At 31.9% G+C, this 20,269-nt stretch overlaps 1 protein-coding gene across 1 annotated transcript in view; it reads left to right on the forward strand.

The window, feature by feature from the left end:
• Nucleotides 1-20,269, forward strand: part of LOC114332646 (ecotropic viral integration site 5 ortholog) — a 129,868-nt gene that overhangs the window by 403 nt on the left and 109,196 nt on the right. The gene's annotated exons all lie outside the window — the stretch shown is intronic.

Genomic DNA, 20,269 nt, shown 5'->3' on the forward strand with positions numbered 1-20,269 from the left:
ATATTGTTTATCCAATCGAAAAATATTACACTAATTGAATAGAATATGTGCAAAAGAGAAAATCTTGACGGAATTACCTAATAAGGTATAATGGTTAGGATGAAGAGTTGAAAGGTAGTTGCCCTTTTCTAAAATGACAAAACAATCTGTTTTGGTTTGGTCGAACAGGTATCACGCAGGTAGATAATTATCATCATATCGTGACATCGTGAGTCATTGAATCGGTCGTGGCTACTTAACCTACTACCGAAGCATTAAAATTGGATTTTATCAGATCTATTTTTTAGTTACATTTTTGATTATGGAGAACATGAAATTTATGAGAAATTATTATACAGAAACAATTTTTTACAGTCTGTTCCATGAATATAGGACTGTTTTGGATTCTCGTGACAACGAATATTTTACTGTGCAACAAGAAATATGAGAATAAATTGCTCTACAAGCTCATACACTTCTCCAATAAATTAACACACCACCTTAAAAATTGGTAATTTTTAATGTCTCGAATTTCCTAAACCTTTTGTTCGATTTAAGTGATTTTTTAACATGCCTTATTCTTTAACAATATCACTGTAATAATATTGCTGCTAGACAGGTAATTTGTCATTGTATAGGTACTGGGTGTACCAATCAAACTCTGATTTTTTTCTCAAAGTTTGCATCACCCTGTGGAATATTCTAGCGTTTATAAAATACTGAAATTAAAACCCAACTCTAGCCTCATGTTTTCTTAACATTCTGTTTTTTTATTCATTCGCTTATGTTGGATAATAAAAAAGTTAGGTACTTTAACAACTAACCTTGTTTTTCATCAATACAGGGTGTTTTTAAAATAAATATGGCAACCTTTATGGGGTAATTCTGCATGAAAAAATAATGACAGTTTGCTTTTAAACATATCGCACACCTAGTTCAATAGTGCCACAAGTGCAAAACACAATATTCTCGAGAAATGAGCAAAACGTTCTGTAGCAAACGCATTATGCCCTGTAAATCATTTATTTTGAGAATGACTGGCTTCGAAATTACAATTTAGGTAACATATTATACAGTTATTCGCTGGATCTTATTACAATTTATTAAAAATAAAACGTTATTATGATTTTGATAGTTATGGCGATATTGCATTGTGAAGAAAGTCATTTATAAAACGATACCTAGGAGATACAGCGGCAATATAATGAAAAAAGCAATTAATTTTTGCAGTTGTGGCTGTATTGAATTACATCGTTGTATTGTGGCAGTGCATATTATCGCCACATCTCTCTTGATTTTTGCAGTTGTGGCCATATTGAACGTATTGAATTACATCGGTTGTATTGTGGCAGTGTATATTATCGCCACATCTCTCTTGATTTTTGCAGTTGTGGCCATATTGAACGTATTGAATTACATCGGTTGTATTGTGGCAGTGTATATTATCGCCACATCTCCCAGTTATGGCCATATTGCATTCTCAAAACCACCAGAAACCCTACAGTGAAATACCGAAGTAGTTAACTTACTTTATACTTATCCAAAACAATATTTTAGTTCAGGCTGTATTGAATTAGATGGGCCATTATATAGGCAATATTTTACAGCCTTAACCCAAAATTCGAATTTTTTGCAGTTGTGGCACAATTGAACTAGGTGTGCGATATGTCAGCAAATGCCTCATTTTCAAGATAGGGGGTGTTGAAATTTTTCTTACAAACCGATGATTTATTTATTGCTCTAAAACCGGTTAAGATATTCAAATGAAATTTGGTGGGTTTTAAGAGGTAGTTAATGCGCATTTTTTGATATTCATAAAAGCATTTTGTAATTGACTATTTTGAGGCATATTTTCTCGGGCGGATTTAAACTCATATAAACCAAAGAAAACATTTAAAATGCTATATATGTATAATATTTATATATAATAATTAACTTATAAAATTTGAACTTTAAGTATATTAACTTTTAATTATTTATTTAAAAAATAAAAAAAAAGATACGCAACAGTCAGGTTTCGAACTCGGGACCTCTTGATCTGCAGTCTAATGCTCTACCACCATCAATTTGTAATTATCGATTTGTTGACATACTTTAAAATGGAATCTAAATGTCATTGCATTAGTCACATTTTTAAAATAGTTTGAAATTAAAAAAAGAATGTGTGTGTACTTTGTACTCATGTAAGAAGTTATACTTCTATTATAATATAAACTTCATATTATGATTTCAACAAAATCAATGTACATATCTACTTTAAACAGTTTTTTTTTTGTATTGTATTTAAATATTAAACTAATTTTAGAAAGAACAAAAGGAATACCAAAAATTAAAAAAAAAAGATATGACTTTGTCCGGATTTGAACAGGGGACCTCTTGATCCCTATGCGAATGCTCTACCGATCAACTACCACTGTTTCTGTATTCAGTCTATCATTTCTCAGACATAATTACAATCACTGTGACAGATACATTAATTGAAAATAAACATTTTCAATAATACTTATTAGGAGGAAGACAAATCCACAGAAATAAAAATTATAATAAATATATTTACTAAAAACACTAATAATATCTGGACCTCGGAGGTAAACTACACTTATGTTTGCAACAAAGTTTAGAGCACTTAGGATGTTAATAAAAATCTGATATATCCCATAATTAGTTGAAAGACTATATGACTATATTTTAATGATAATATATAACCCATTTGTAATCCATTTATAATCCAACTAATAAAATAAGTGGATTAAAGAAACTTATTCAAAAAAAAAAACACCATGTCGACATAGTGTAGTTTACCTCCGAGGTCCAGATGTATTCTTTTCACGCACACCTTATTTGCGTTACATAACTTAAAAGATGTAGCGACTAATACCATACTGTCGGTGTACGCATGCACCAGGGAATGTAAAAATGCACCCTCGTGCCTAAAGAAGTATAACTTCAAAAATCGATTTATCCATAATGAAAAACTGGAATGAACAAACCGAATGGAACCAGATAGATTAGCGAACATCTTTAAAAACAACAAGCTGTATAGCAGAAGACCCGTTGGAAGGCCGCCGAAAAGGTGAAAAGACAATGTACAGTCAACAACAACTGAAACAGAATAAGAGGCAGACAAACAGAAGTTTTCCTAGTCGCACGAAGAAGAAGAAGAAGAAATAGATTTATCCATGTAATAGCAGTTAAATATTGCATTGTTAGGAAGTTCTGAGCTATTCTGAAAATTTCAGTTGCCTAGGTAGCCTAGAACTCTGTTTAAAATGGATTACAAAATTTGCAAAGACAGTGACAAAGACGAAGCCAAATATATAAAAATGTTTTAAAAATCACTTAAATCGAACAACAGGTTTAGGAAATTTGAGATATCAAAAACGACCCATTTTTAAGATGGGCCTTTAATTTTGGTGCAGAGTGTAGAAACTGACCTTACTTGCGACAAAATGCAAAAAATTCATATAAAAGCTGCACTATCTACACCTTTAAGACAGATTTTGATTTTTGCTGATAGGACACTCTGATCAAAAGATTTTTATGAATTTTTACCGCCCAATTGGCAAAATTTTTATTTAAAAAATTGATATCGCGCGAATAACTGTCATTTAAAATCGCCGGTCGCTTCAAGCGACATAAATAAACAAATAAAAAATTTTTGTTCAAAATTATCTGAGCCACATTTCGCTACGAGGGGGTTTTTAGGGTTAGCCCGGGGCAGAAGTCGTAAACTTTTTAGCATTTTTTGCCATCAAAATCCAGTTCCTTTGTATGATTTTTAGAGATTCAGTGATATTTCAGTGTCTGACTACTGAAATAAAATGCTTTATCGCTAAAGTAAATTCGACTTTCATTGTCTTTACTAAGTGAGTTTATATCCGAACAACTGTGGCATTTTTTTTAGAAAAATTTAAGTGCTTGGCCAAATTCAAGCTCGCGGTGTACCGACTTCTCACTTATGCCGAGCTTTTACTTACAAGACATACTTATAGACATTTTTGAAGTTATGATATGAGGGTGAATTTTTATATGTTAAAACCTATGATCCCGGCGCATGCGCATTATAACTTTGTTCTGATTGGATGTTCAAATGACATGTCAAAAATTATTCAATATGGCGGCTGTGGCACAGCTGTAGTTAGATTATTTATGGTTGTTGCGTTTTAAAATTTGTGTGAAAAGAAACAACAAACAAAAGTTAGTTAATAGTTATACTGCCTTTTTAAATAGTTTTCATATACCTATATTTTTGGACTTTTGGACTATTTTGGACAAGGAAAACTCATTCTAATTTGGTAAGTAGTTTTTATTATAATCATATTGTAATTATACATTTGGATTAGGTTGAAATACGGTAGAGCGTCGATTATCCGAACTAATTGGGGGACATAGGTGTTCGGAAAACCGATTTGTTCGGATAATCGAACTACAATATATTGATACATATTTATAGTCATACATATTTATCCACAAATGAATAAAAGCCATATTTATATACCTACATATTTATTTATATCTTGATAATGACAACTAGCAACTAAACAAAAAAGTGCAGTCTTTGCAACAACATAATTATTTTTGGATACAATATTGAAGAAAATTGAAGATATTTTAAGCGTCAATTACTAACGCTTGCTCGGTATTCGAGTGCGGGACGCGGGAGTCGATAGTTCGAATAAGCGGTCGTTCGGTTGATCGACGTTCGAATAATCGACGCTCTACTGTACATTTATTTTCTCAAGAATGGGGATTTTAGAGAGAAATCCCAAATTAGGTCCGATTTTTATTTTTAAATTATGATTTTTTGGCGTAGATTTATTTATCTAGTAGGTATGTAATGCTTTGATTTACATACTTAATTTGATTACCAACAAAAGTTCTACCAATCTTCATCTAATATATTGTTTTCTTACTGTTTTGTTATATTTTAATATTTTCTTCCACAAAATTTAAACTACATAATTTAATTATATTCAAAACAACTGTCAAACAGTAAAACGTTCAGTTACTATATTTTTTCCACATGACAAATAATGTGGAATTGGACGAGTGAGTCTAGGCTTCGATTACGAATCAAAGCGCCCCGAAATTCACGGGTTCGATTCCCGATGCAAGTTTTTATTTTTTTATGCATTTTATGATTGTAAGTATATTAGTTATATAATTTTTTTTTCAGAAAATGCGTATTTAAAATTTTTGCCAACAATTATTATCGTTCAGAAATCATTTTTTCTTTGTGGCATTTTTCAATGTGTTTGTGTGCGTTTTATTCTTTTATTTTTTTTTAATTTTTGGTATTGTCTTAAAAAACACATAATATGTAGTAGAAGTATAACTTCTTACGTGCGTACAAAGTGCACACACATTCTTTTTTATGTTTGTATTATAAAAATTCTATCAAACACATGTTTAGAACACTCCACCATTTGGTGAATTGACTTGGTGAATGTCTGTTGTTCTTCACATAAGACGGGAACCAGCTTCTTTAGTGGTTGATAAAGTAGACTCTGATTTATCTTTGTCCAGTCGAAGCAAGGTGTAAATCGGTGTTGAAATGAATAATAAATGGAGATAAATATTTTATTTTATAACACAAACACTGTATAACAATTACTAGTTTTAATACACAACTTTGCTATGTCTTAGCGAGCCGCGAGTAAACGTAGACCACGTGTTGAGTGTCAAACTTGTACGTAATGTAATAATGATAGAATGAGAAATATGCGTAATAAAAGTGGGATTGTCCAAACTATGGACGAAACGAGAGTAACGAGAAAATTGTGAATCGTGAATCTGGACTACATTCATTGTGAGTTGCACTAAAATGCGTCTGACTAACTCTGGAATTGGTTGGTAACTAACTGACTAAACTGACTAACCGAGCAGCATAAGAAATCGGCTTCTTTAGACTTTTACAACGAGGGGGAAATCAAGAGCTTTTAGAGTTTTGGAGAGCATAAATGCAATAATAACGGACTGAGATTGGGTTTCCAATCCTGAGCGGTATTAAGTCACATATGACAAAAATAAGAAGTAAATTAGGGGTCGAGATTACAAATTTGTTCTCTAGGGCAGTCAATGAGGGTATTTGGCTCCGAATTCCATCCTACTACATAGATTTACTTGATATTTTCACAGTAAGTAGGGAATAGCTCAAGAAACAAAGTCTACCCTATGCTGATGTGTACTTTTATCTTGGGGTGGTTCCCATCCCTTCTCGGGGGTGGAAAATTTTTGGTTAAAATAAGCACGGAACTTGCTAGATAACTTAATTCTAAGCAAAAACTTCTATAATTTTTTTTGAAAACTCAATACTTTTTGAGTTATTCGTGGTTGAAAATCTACCATTTTCATTGAAAAAATGATACCTTTTCGAACGGTTTTTTGCGAATACCTTAAAATGCTATGCATCTAACGAAAAAAATTATATAAAATATTTTTGTAGCTTATAAAATAACAAAGAGATTCGTTCCATCTATCGTGAATCTTTTAGTTATAATACAAAAAGAGACATGGTAGGTGAGAAAAGTTTGTTTTTTGATGCATGCTCAAATCGGTGTATTCAACTTGAAATGGCAGAGAAACGGACGATTTTAGGTGCATAATGCGGAACATACATTTTGTAGTGCTTGAAAAGACCTTTAAAATGAGCAATATTAAATGTCGATTACATTCAAACTAAGCGACATATGCTGCAAAAAAATTGATGACTAATGTATTTTAAGAAAAATTGAGAAGTGTATTTAACCCCTTATCCATCAGAATTTTTAATACATCGTTTTCCTTCTACAGTACTTTTTATCACAGTGTTATTTCTATATTCAAAGAATTGGACGGGTTTAAAATGAATGGTTTTTGAAAACAATAAGATCAAATTATCGAGCGCATTTTTAAATTTTATTAAAATTCTTCCTTTTCCTCCATGAAACTCGAAAAAGATAAGAGATACGAACAAAATATACCACACAAAAATGTAAGATTTTTAGATAATAATTTTGTTTTTGTTTTTCATTACTGTATCTCTTATCATTTTTAAGTTACATAGAGAAAAGGAAGATTTTAAAAAAAATTAAAGAATGCACTCTATAATTTGATCTTTTTTTTTTCAAAAACCATTCATTTTAAACCCGTCCAACTTTTTGAACATATAAATAACACTATAGTAAAAGGTATTGTAGAAGGAAAACTATGTATTTAAATTCTGTTGGATGAGGGGTTAAATACACTACTCATTTTTTCTTAAAAAAAATTAGTCATCAATGTTTTTTGCAGCATATCTGGCTCAGTTTGTACGTAATCGACCTTTTATATTACTCATTTTAAAGGTCTTTTCAAGCACTACAAAAGATATTGGTAGCATTATACACTAAAATCGACCGTTTCTCTGTTATTTCAAGTTGAATGCACCGATTTGAGCATGGACCAAAAACTCTTTTCATCTACCTTATCTTTTTTTCTATTATAACTAGAAGATTTAAGGACGAACCTATCTGTTTGTTTTTTTATAAGCTACAAAAATGTTTCATACAGTTCTTTTAGTTAGATGCATAGTTTTTAAGGTATTCGCAAAAATCCGTTCGAAAAGGTGTTATGTTTTACTGAAAATAGCTAATTTTCAACCACGAATAACCTAAAAAGTATCGAGTTTTCAAAAAAAAATATAGAGCAGTTTTTCTTAGAAATAGGTTCTCTAGCGTCTTTATTTTAAGCAAAAAATTTTCCACCCCCGAGAAGGGGTAGGAACCACCTCCAAGATAAAAGCACACATCGGCATAGGGTAGATTTTGAATTAGAAGATAAGTAGAAGCTATTCCCAAAATGTCATTAAAATACATGCAGTAGGATAGAATTAGGAGGTAATATCCTATTCTTGCTCCCATTGACTGGCGTATTCACAGCGTAAAGATTTCCAAGTCAAAAAGGTTTGCCACAATAAAAAAAATGCGGAGAACTCCAGTGGATTGTAATTTAACGACCTTTCTCATATTCGAGTTAATTGGAAGCTGCAAAGGGCAAAGGTCCGAACACGTCTATAAAGTAGCAGAAGATGCGATAAATTATATTAAGATCGTATAAGTAGAAATATATTGTCGATATGTTACAAGGTTGTAATACACAAATACTTTTATACAATACAAAAATCTATTGGCATTCAATTGGCAAATTTGCGTCCCTTCTAACACAGTCCTGCCCATTTCCCACTCCCACTTCTTCATCTCCAACAAGCAGAAATATTCTGGTAATTTATGAACCACTAAATTCCATTAAGGATATTTACAATCCACAGTTAGAGAAAAATATACACGTCGGCCGGCCATAAACTAAAAGAAGCGTTGATAAAAACGTCAAACTGATAAATGATGGCCCGTAAGATAAAATATAAACGAGATAAACTAAGTTAGGTCCTTCAGAAAGCAATCATAAATTCTACTGGATCGCGGAGCTCCCGTATCAATCGGGAGAGAACTTTGAGAAATTGTGTATCCCGTAGTTTGGACGTTCTAGAACAGGGACCCGGTGCGCGATATGGCCCTCCCTGTCAAAGATAAAATATTGGGTGAAAGTTTCGAGTCGTTGTTGTTTTTTCAACAACAAAATAGAAGAAATGGACATAAAACAACTAAGTATCCCAGGAAACGAAGCATATAAAAATCGACAAATTACTGGCCGCTCTTTTTCAACTACAATATCTGAAGGAAGTCAACAGAAAAGGCGTAGGTAAATCACCATCTTGTGGGTATCGAATTTTTTATTGCGTCATGGTTTGGACGCACAACAGACGCTTTTTTTGAAAATACTTACTCTTTCAAATGAGACTTTATTGTTTATAATTATTAAGGCCATGGGTACATAATTCGCAAATATTTTACGCCTATCCCTACTTTTTCTGTCTTTACACGGCAAATTACGTGTAGTAAAATTCACACTGGAATGGATATGTAAACATTACTAGAATGTCATTCTACTTGAAAATGTCTTGATTAACTTAAAGAGATGGCTTTTAAATGTTCTTGGATAACTGTTATTTGTATAATTTCAAATTATTAATTCAGTTAAAAAAGAATGTGTGTGTACTTTGTACGCACGTAAGAAGTTATACTTCTATTATATGATTATATGATTATAAACGAAATTAATATACATTTTATTTAAATATTAAACTAATTTATACTTACTACTTCTCAAACATTTTTATTAAAACAGTGCCAAAAATTAAAATAATAAAAGAATAAAACACACACGAACACATTAAAAATGCCACAAATGATTTCTGAACATTAATTGTCGGAAATTTTTTTAACTAAATACGTATTTTCTGAAAATAAAATTATATAATAAATATACTTACAATCATAAAATGTATAAGAAAAATAAAATAATAAAAGTTTCTATTGGGATTCGAACCAACTTATCAGCGCGGTTTTTATTGGCGTTGTATTGGGGTTCATTCGCATTAAACTCTTCGCCACGGAGACAATGTGTCATTATGTGCGAAGATCGACTAACTAAACGGATTAAACTGTTGACATTTTTGAATTAAATCAAATTATTTTGATTTTGAATTGAAATGATTTAGAATTGAAAAAATACAACAAAACATAGAGCAAGAAAACAATATATTAGGTGAATATTGATAGAAATTTTGATGGTAATCAAATTATGTAAATAAAAGTATTACATACTATGTATTTTGGTAGGTTCAAATAGGTAGGTACCTACCTATGATACATTTACAATTATTACGTATCTGTTGCTTTAAAAACTATTTAAAAGTCACTACAATTATAAACTTTTTCTTTCTGTCCTCACAACAACAAATAAACATTTGTTTACCTTCATATTGAACAATTATTTATTATTGACAGATCATTTCAACACCCAATCAGAGCCCGTATAACGACTAATACCATACTGTCGGTGTGCGCATGCGCGCAGATTAATATAAATTCACCCTCAATCTCAATCGCGCCTAAAGAAGTATAATTTCAATAAATGTGATAATTTTTTCACTAACTATGTATTCAGTGATTGTAATAATTTATATGTACAACAAAAACTAATACTCAATCGAGAAAAGAGGAAAAGTGTTAAAGTGATTTTTTAATAATATATTGTTACCATGGAACGCTTACAATTTTGAACATCTTTAACAACAAAATACTTGCATCACATAATATATTATCCTGATGTTTTCTCTGCCTGGATCTTCCACAAATAATACACAATAAATAACTTTTTATTAAGTTCACGTCTTAAATCAATTATTTATCAAATACACTATATATCAATAGTATTTAATCAACAACTCAAAATATTCCCGATGCCATGTCAAATATTTAAAATTGTCACTGATTGTCAGTGTCTTACTGACAATATTCTATTCGGCTGAGTGCGTTGTAAGACAAAGATAGATTTGGAAAATATTACCACGGATATTGTGTTCATTTTTTTCGAATCCTGAAAAAACCAACAAATATTTTTGAAAAATTTAAACGCAGAATGAAAGACTAAATTATTACCGAGGGCCGAAAGTCCCTTAGAATAAATAAAAAGTTTATTTTGAATCAGATATTTGAAATTAAAAATCACACTAAATTTTTTCTTAGTTTTTCACCCCTGTAACTTATTAAAATAAACATTATAGAAGTTCTCAGGGACTTTCGGCCCTCACTAATAACGTAATCTTTCGTTCTGCGTTCAAATTTTTCAAAAATACTTATTAGTTTTCTCAGGATTCGAAAAAAATGAATCCCCATTTGAATAACATTGCAGCCGAAAATACGTACCCATCCTCTTAAAATACACAATAAAAATATTAAGAACATTTTTCTCAATATGAGTTTTTATGTACACACAGTTACTATATTGTGCAAAAGATGTGCCCAATTCGCCAATCAGTAGAGTAGTTTTTAAACAATTCTATATGTTTATCCCTCTTGAAAAAAAGGTCATTTTAAATGGCTGTAAGGTAACACACCATCTGAAAGCTTATTTTAAGTTAATTTAAAAGGCTTTAAAAAAGAGACCTAAGAAGAAAAACGGGTTAATTTAAGACATTTGTTCTACTGGTTTTTTCCTAAAATGCTTACTTTAAGCCTAAAATGCATACAAACAACTAAGAATGCCGAAAACAGCCAATGTTAGCGTTTTTTTACCATTTTTGAATAGGTTGGACATTGAATTAAAAAAAAACAAAAAATATGAGATGGAAGCTTTAGTCAAGTTGTTTTTAAATGCACAATTATTTTTTTAATATGTATTGTTTCTTGTTTCATAACTTTTCAGAAGGTGTATTTTGTTTTTTTTTTTCTGTAAAGGATAAAACGGCGCAGATAATTTAATTGTTTATAAGGCCAAAAATGGTACCTAGTTAATTTCGCATCAGTTACTTATTTGTAAGTAAACAATAAAAATGCATCAATTTTTTTTTAAACGTTTTCTCACATGATATAAACAAATTGTTTAAATACTACTCGATCGATCGGGCCCATCTTTTGCACACATCATCATCCTTCTGCTTCCAAAGTTGAACATAGGCCTCCCCTAATTTCTTCCAGTTCTTGAGCTTCCTTCAACCAATTCCCAGCAACTCTTTTGACGTCGTCTGTCCATCGTGTAGGTGGTCTACCGCTACTTCTTCTATCTTCTCTTGGTCTCCACACTGTAATTTTTTGGGTCCACCACTCGTCCGTTATTCTGACTATATGGCCCACCTAATTCCACTTCAGCCATGCTAATCGCTCTATGACATCTGTGAAGCCTGTCCTTTCTCTGATTCCCTCGTTTCTAACTCTGTCTCTGAGAATCAGTCCAAGTATCCATTCTTCTTTGGGCCACTCTAAGGGCCGGTTGTTCGAACGCTAATCAAAAATGATCATTATCAAATATTTAATTACTGTCACCAACTGTCAATGTCAACTTTGTTTGGGTTGCTGAAAACATAATTATGGATTACAATTATGAAATTAGTTAATCAATTATGTTAATAATTGTTATGTTAATTGATTAACTAATCTCATAATTATAATCAATTATGTTTTCAGCTGTCGGAGGAAATTGAAATCAGACGTGGAGTGAGACAGGGATGCGTGTTGTCGCCGGTTCTTTTTAATGCCTACTCGGAAGAGATCTTGAAAAAAGCTCTGGATGGTGAAACAGCTGGAATAAAGGTAAATGGAGTTCCCATTAACAACATTAGATATGCGGATGACACTGTCATCTTAGCTGAAAATATTGGGGATCTTCAGAGGCTGGTGACCAGAATAGCAGAGTTTGGAGAAGAATACGGGCTAACAATGAATGTCAAGAAGACAAAGTTTATGAGAATATCGAAAACTCAAAGAAATAACGAAAATCTCGTCATCAACGGATCCAATATCGAACGAGTCGATCAATATGCATACCTTGGAACAATGATCAACTCCACAGGAGATTACTTACAGGAAATCAAAATCAGGATAGAAAAGGCTAGAGCAAATTTTAACAAAATGAGGAAAGTGCTCTGCACAAGAGATTTGAAGTTGGAGCTAAGAGTTAGGTTGGCTAGGTGCTACATTTTCTCGACTCTGTTTTATGGAATGGAAGCTTGGACCTTGAATGCTGCATCAATGAAAAAACTAGAATCATTCGAGCTGTGGGTGTACAGAAGAATTCTGAAAATATCGTGGACAGAACACGTTACAAACAAAGAGGTTCTGAGAAGGATGAATAAAGAAATGGAAATCCTAAATACCATCAAAACAAGAAAATTGGAATATCTCGGACATATTACACGTGGAGAGAGATACAGCTTGCTCCAATTGATTATGCAGGGAAAGATTCAAGGAAAGAGAAGCATAGGGCGACGCAGAATATCGTGGCTGCGCAACCTGAGAGAGTGGTACGGATGTACATCAAATGAACTTTTCGGAGCAGCCATCTCTAAAATACGAATAGCTATGATGATTGCCGACCTCCGCCGCGGAGATGGCACTTAAAGAAGAAGATGTTTTCAGCAACCCAATCAAAGTTGACATTGACAGTTAGTGACATTAATTAAATATTTGATAGTGATCATTGTTGATTAGCGTTCGAACAACCGGCCCTTAGTTTGTTTGCTGTGCCTTGGGTTACCGATAGTGTTTCGGCGCCGTAAGTCATGACTGGAAGCACACATTGGTCGAATGTCTTCTTTTCAGATAATTTGGGATGTTCCTCTTGAAGATGTCTGATAAAGCTCCATATGCTGCCCACACTAAGGTGATTCTTCTTTGTAGTTCGGCAGTTTGATTGTCCCTGGCATTTGGATTTTATGCCCTAAGTATTTACATTTATGGACCAATGCTATTTCGTTGTAGTCGACTTTTGGATTTTCTCTTGGTACCAGATTTGTCATGTATTATGGCTTTCCAAAATTTTTATGTTTAAACATACTTTCTTACAGGCGGCATCTAACTCAGTAAACATAGTTCTAATCTCTTTGTAGTTGTCCTTAATAAGAACTATCTCGTCTGCGAATCGTAGGTGGGAGAGCCTTTCGCCGTCGACATTTATTCCTTTGGCGTTCCACTTCAACTGTTTGAAAGCATGTTCAAGCATGTCACCCTGTCGAATTCCTCTTTTAATTTGTATAGATTTGGTATCTTTGTGTCGTCGGACGGTCATGGCTGCATTATTGTATATTGTATATGTTCGCTATCAGTTTGGAGTACCGATAATCTATATGACTTTCCTCCAACGCTCTTATTATGCTGTTTGTACACCTAGTATCTATATAAAAATTCATATTGTGAAATTTGTTTTAATTATTTTTATTGTTTATGTTAATAATTATAAACAATTGAAAACATATGCTTACTTTCTGACTTAATTTGCAATAACTTTATAAATAGGTATTTTTTAATTTATAACATTCCATTTTAAACAGCAGATATTTTCAAGAAAGTCGTCTGTTGAACACCTTCGTCTACAACGCGTAGTTTTTTCAAAATATTGAAACGAATCAAAAAAGGCGAGAATGTTTTTGCTTAAACGTCAATAATTAAACAATGACGCAGTAAAATTTCGATACCCACCAAATGGTACATCTTTTCTATTGACTTCACCCTAATATTCCAGTTAAAAAATTAACTGCCAGTAATTTTCTGATTTCAAAATGCTTCGTTTCCTTTGGTATTTAATATCATTCAAGCCAAAAATATTTTCGTAAATTATTTTTCCAAAGTAAAATATTCGGTAACACTTTTCACTTAACTAATTTTTGTTTGCTACCAATCTACATAATATTATGGGACAATGTTTTACATGTTTATTGAAAATTGACCTTGGCGTTTACACAAAACCAACCCTTTTTTCTATTTTTTGCCTCCTCGGAAATGTAGGTTGGGCCTATTGAGTTGCATGATAGGGTGTGAATATTACACATCCATATGTATTTAGAACATCACTATATCGCAAATAGTCTACCTTTTTATGTAATTAATAAGCTAAAAACGTTTGTATTGAACACTTTCTGTAGTCCAAAGAAATAAAGTATGTATTTTTACATACTTTAAAAATTTGACAATTTTTTTGAGTTTTATGGACCTCAATAACCAAAACCTCAGTTTCCTGTAGCGGTTTCGGTGAAATTATTAACAATTTAAGGCTAAAAGGGCACTATTTTAAGAACTTTCGTCTACCAATAAAAAGTAAACTATCGTTTGATCCAAAATTATTGTCACCATAGGTGGCTCTGAACGACAGAGATAGCTAAACAGTGCATGTCTATTCTTAATTCAGATATACTTTCCAGTTTAAGTCAACTTTGCAGTGTACGTCAACTTAACAAGAAAAGTTAGGTTATGTAGAGATGTTGGTGGTGGACATACAGCAGCATGTTTGATTTCATTTTTTATTACTTATAATTTTGTTAATTCTTTTTATTTTTGATTAAAGTTCTGTGTTAAAGGTTTTGACTGATTTTTTATATTTTATAATGTTAATCAAAATTAATTGATAAACCAATGATATAAATTCAGATTAAAACAAGACATACGTAATTTTTAAAGAGAGTACCTAATTAATATTCAACTCAGCGGGGTACCATTGATGGAAATATGTACTTAAATAAACAAGGGATTATTCCTTAAAATAGTTAGATCTCTTGTTAATAGAATTTCACACCTTGAGTAATAGCTTCCCGTTGAGCTAAATATTAATGACTCTCTTATATAGTTCTGCTGAGCGGGGTGTCATTGTCCGAGTTGTGAAATTTTATAAACAAGGGTTTAATTTAAAAAAACAGGTAGATCCATTGTTTATGTAATTTAACAACTCGGACAGTAGCACCCAGCTTACATTCGAACAATAGCGAGTCTCTATTGGTGTCAAACACCTAAAGTGAAAGTAGGAACTACATTGATCAATAAAATTGAGATCAAGAAAGGGGTACGGCAGGGCTGTATCTTGTCTCCTATTCTCTTTAATATATACTCAGAAGATGTATTTAACAGAGCGCTGGAGGAAAGCACAGAAGGCATAAAGATAAATGGAGAAATAATTATTAACATAAGGTATGGTGATGACACTGTGATTCTAGCGAGTAGCATGGAGGAACTGAGTTGCCCAATGAGTAAAATACAAAAAACAAGTGCACCATACGGACTCAAACTAAACATCACAAAAACCAAATGGATGTTAGTAAGCCAAACCCAACAAGGACCAAGACAACGGATGTTAGGAAATCAAATAATTGAACACATGGATACTTAGGAACAACAGTTAATTCAAGTTAGGATCAAGCGAAGGAAATACGTATAATAGAAAAAGCAAGAGCGTTGTTCACTAGCATGAAGCAAATTTTCACCTCTAACAGCCTCACCCTACCTCTCAAAATCCGAAAATTCTCAAATGTTATGTATTCCCGATTTTGTTATATGAAATGGTGGCATGGACAATGACCGCAACAATAATGAAAAAAGTAGAGGCCTTCAAAATGTGGGCTTACAGACGTATATTACGTATGTCCTGAACGTTGGTGTTTATAAAGTGTATTTGACATTGGTACCGATATTCCGTTGGACACTTCTAGTTTTATTTCTCTAGTGAAAATTGTATTAGTAATTTTGTATGTAATTATTCCTTTCGCTAGCTCTCTTTAACTTTCTACATCAATATTCCCATTCCCATGCCCCTGATAATATTACTCTCAGGTATTGCCCTCTCAGAAAGGAGTATATACGTATACGTGTTACCTAAATTACAAAATGTAGAAGTTTCTGCCAAAGAGAGAGCACATATAATTCTGTTCGTACTCGGTGACAGTTGTTGGTCTCTATATATATATTCTTTTCTGGGTTATGTAAACTGCTCGTAAACCGTAATGGCTACATTTTATTAGAAATATCGGATGCCACTGCGAAATTGGCAGCCAGCAACGTATACTATGTTATGTGCAGTTTCTAAATTTTACGACGAGACCGCTGGACGAGACGAACGACCTACTCTCCAGGGCTGAACTAAGTCAACTGAATCAACTTCGTCAGTCTGGTCAGTCACGATATTCCACAGGAGCTTTTTTATGATATATGAGTCTCGGACCGAATAGATAATAGATCTATCTTCTGAGAATCGAAGATTTAGGATGTAATACAGTAATACATCCTGATGTGTGGTGGTTCGTATCTTTGGTAGCGTTTCATGTTTTCTCGTTCAAACAAGTAATGTCTTTTAGTATTGGTATATATTACGAAAATAGTGTTTTGCACAGCTGCTACAAAATATTACCTATATATCTCTAGAATAGAATTTTTGAAGTAAAACAAAGTTAAAAAAGGAGAATCTGAATTCACCTTCTTTTTCTTTCAGTACCCTGCCGATTATCGAACGTTGACAATCATATTGGCAATAATAACTATCGTTTACAGCAGCTCGAAAGAGATTAGCAGATTTCTCTTGATACCACTCTCGTAGATTTCAGAGCTAGGATTTTCTATTTCGGCCTATGCCACTTCTTCCGACGATCTGGCATTGTATTATTAATTAAAAACACTCTAGGATATTTAAAAGCTATAGAGTCGGAAATAACAAATAAAGGACAGGGATGCCTGAGAGAATACGGAGAAATGGAAAGAAATAGAAAAGAGGAGCAAGAAGCATAAATAGATTACATAACATATTTACAAGAGCTAGAAACGACGATAAAAGTGATAAAAGCAAATAAATGAAGCAGAACGAAGCACACAGCATAGACTAATAAGTAATAGCGGAAATAATACAAACACCAGATATCGAAATAGAGAATATACTTAACAGTACCTATAACAAAATAAACATAAGGAAACTACATATAAACAGGGACATCTACCAAGATAAAATAACTAATGGAAAAAATTACAGGAAGTAATACACGAATCAGCTAAATAATCCTGTGGAATTAATAAAATAATGAAAAACCAAAAACGAACATGATGGTGGACAAACCCAGTCAAAGTGGCTATCATTGGTAAAAATAAGTATGAAAAAGATGCGTACAAACAACGAATTCAAGGCATAAAGAACTATATAACAAAAAAAAATTGCTAAAAAGGAGTAAGAGATCCGAAATAAAAATCCTGGGAAGAATTTGGGAACAGCTTAAATGAAAGTTATAAAAATGACAATAGATCCCATTGGAATAAGATAAAATCATTAAAAGAGAACAAGAGAAAACAGAAAAATACGACATAAAAGATAAAAATAACAAGACGTAAACCATACGAAATGTTAAAGGTCTGGAAAGATTAATGCACCTGTAAATTTAATTTAGAAGACCCAAACACGAGCTTGAACTCAAATCACACATCCAGCTCCAGAAAGAAGAGGACATGGGGAATGGAGGAAGAAGTAACCGAAACAACAGAAAGAATTAAAACCGTAAAAGCTGGAGAAGAAGATGAAATAAAACCGGTAATAATGAAATGTGCTAGATCATATGTAATGAAGCATTGAAGCATTGAACAAAACATCAAAAGATTGGAGAAATAACCTTATTTTACCAATTTATAACAAAAGGGACAGTGTCAACTGGGGAACTATAAGCGATATGTGGCACACATGGCAATTAAAATATTAGTCCAGGGCTCATCTGTTTTGAGATGGACGTTGAGAGGTGACTCAAATTTTTGAAGTTATATTTCTTTACCGGCGATAGAGGGTGATTTTTTATATGTTAAAACCTATCAGCCCGGCGCATGCGCATTATAACTTTGTTCTGATTGGATGTTCAAATGACATGTCAAAAATTATCCGATATGGCAGCTGTAGGACAGCTGTGGTTTGGAGGTAAAGGTAAAGGTAAACAAATGTATAATATATTAGTTTTATTGTTGTGAGGACAGAAACAAAAAAGTTTATAATATTGTAGTGACTTTTAAATAGTTTTTAAAAGCAACAGGTACGTAATAATTGTGAATGTATCATGAGTATAAACCTACCTATTTGATCTGCCAAAATACATAGTATGTAATACTTTTATTTATATAATTTGATTACCATCAAAATTTCTATCAATATTCACCTAATATATTGTTTTCTTACTCTATGTTTTGTTGTATTTTTTCAATTCTAAATCATTTTAATTCAAAATTAAAATAATTTGATCAATTTTCAAAATATCAAAATATCACAAGTTTAATCCGTTTAGTTAGTCGATCTTCGTAAATAATGACACATAGTGTCCGTGGCTAAGCGTTGAAGGCGAATGAATTCCAATACCAACCGCGCTTATCAGCGCTGGTTCGAGTCCCAATAGAAACTTTCTTTTTTGTTTTTTTTTAATACATTTTATGATTGTAAGTATATTTATTATATACATAATTTTATTTTCAGAAAATACGTATTTAGTTAAAAAAATTTTCGACAATTAATGTTCAGACATCATTTGTGGCTTGTTTAATGTGTTTGTGTGTGTTTTATTCTTTTATTATTTTAATTTTTGGCACTGTTCTAATAAAAATGTTTGAGAAGTAGTAAGTATAAATTAGTTTAATATTTAAACAAAATATAAATAAAAAGTATATTAATTTCGTTTAAATCATATAATAGAAGTATAACTTCTTACGTGCGTACAAAGTACACACACATTCTTTTTTTTTTGCAGAAATTGCTTGAAAATAACTTAAATAATAATATTTGAGTTATCCTCCCTCTCAAAAAGGTCCGGAACATTGTTTAAATAATCAAAATGTCAAAAATTGAAGGAAAAATTCGATTTTTTTCTTCGTTTTTTGATTATAACTTTAAAAGTATTCATTTCCGAGAAAAGTTGCACTGACATAAAAGTTGCGTAATTAAATTTCCTATAATATAGAATTGGTTAAAAATTAAAAAAATAGTCACCCTTGTATTAAAATAGCAATAATTGCGAAAAAACCATACAAAAACAAGTATTCGCATTTTACGTTTTTCAACCATTTATGCTACACTTAGGACCTTCATATTTTACCCAAAAAAACTATATGATAAAGTACAACAACACTGTAAATTTCATTATGATCGGTTTAATAGATTTTGCTAAATAAATTTTTCAATCCAGCTTTCGCAAAAAAAATTCATTTTTTTAAATGTTGCAGGACTGAAAATAAAGCAGATAGCAAGTTGAATTTTTTTTAGCTTATAGAAGTGTACTGTACCTTTCATTTGCAATTTGCAAAATTAAATCGATTAATTACCACGGCGTCAGGAATTTTTTTAAATAAACATTAATTTTTGGTGCTATGCGCAGGACAGCGGTGTTCGATTCACACAAGTGGATTTCCACTAAAATTTCTTCCAATCTTTATCTAATATATTATTTTCTTACTCTATATTTTGTTGTATTTTAATATTTCAATTCTACAAAAATCAAACTAATTTTATTATTGTTTGTGAAATATTGTTTAAACAATTGCATATGTTTAAAAATAATAAACTTTTATTCTCTAAGTTAAAATATATGAACAAAGAAAGTTTTTGCTAAAAAAGTGTTATTTCAAAGGACAGAGTATGTGTTTTTATTTTGCAATAAACAAATTTATTTATTTATATCGAAATGTAATAAAAATTAAAATGTATCAATCATTATCAAAGGTCATTGGAATGCCCAATTAGAGCAAACTATCCGCTGTCCTGCGCGTAGCACCAATATTTAATGTTTATTTAAAAAAATTACCGACGCCGTGGTAGTTAATCGATTTTAGTTTCACAAATTGCAAATGAAAGGTACAGTACACTTCTATAAGCAAAAAAAATTTCAACTTGCTATCTGCTTTATTTTCAGTCCTGTAACATTTTGAAAAAATAAATTTTTTTT

This window comes from Diabrotica virgifera, chromosome 1 (assembly GCF_917563875.1).
Source record: "Diabrotica virgifera virgifera chromosome 1, PGI_DIABVI_V3a".
Taxonomy (NCBI): domain Eukaryota; kingdom Metazoa; phylum Arthropoda; class Insecta; order Coleoptera; family Chrysomelidae; genus Diabrotica; species Diabrotica virgifera.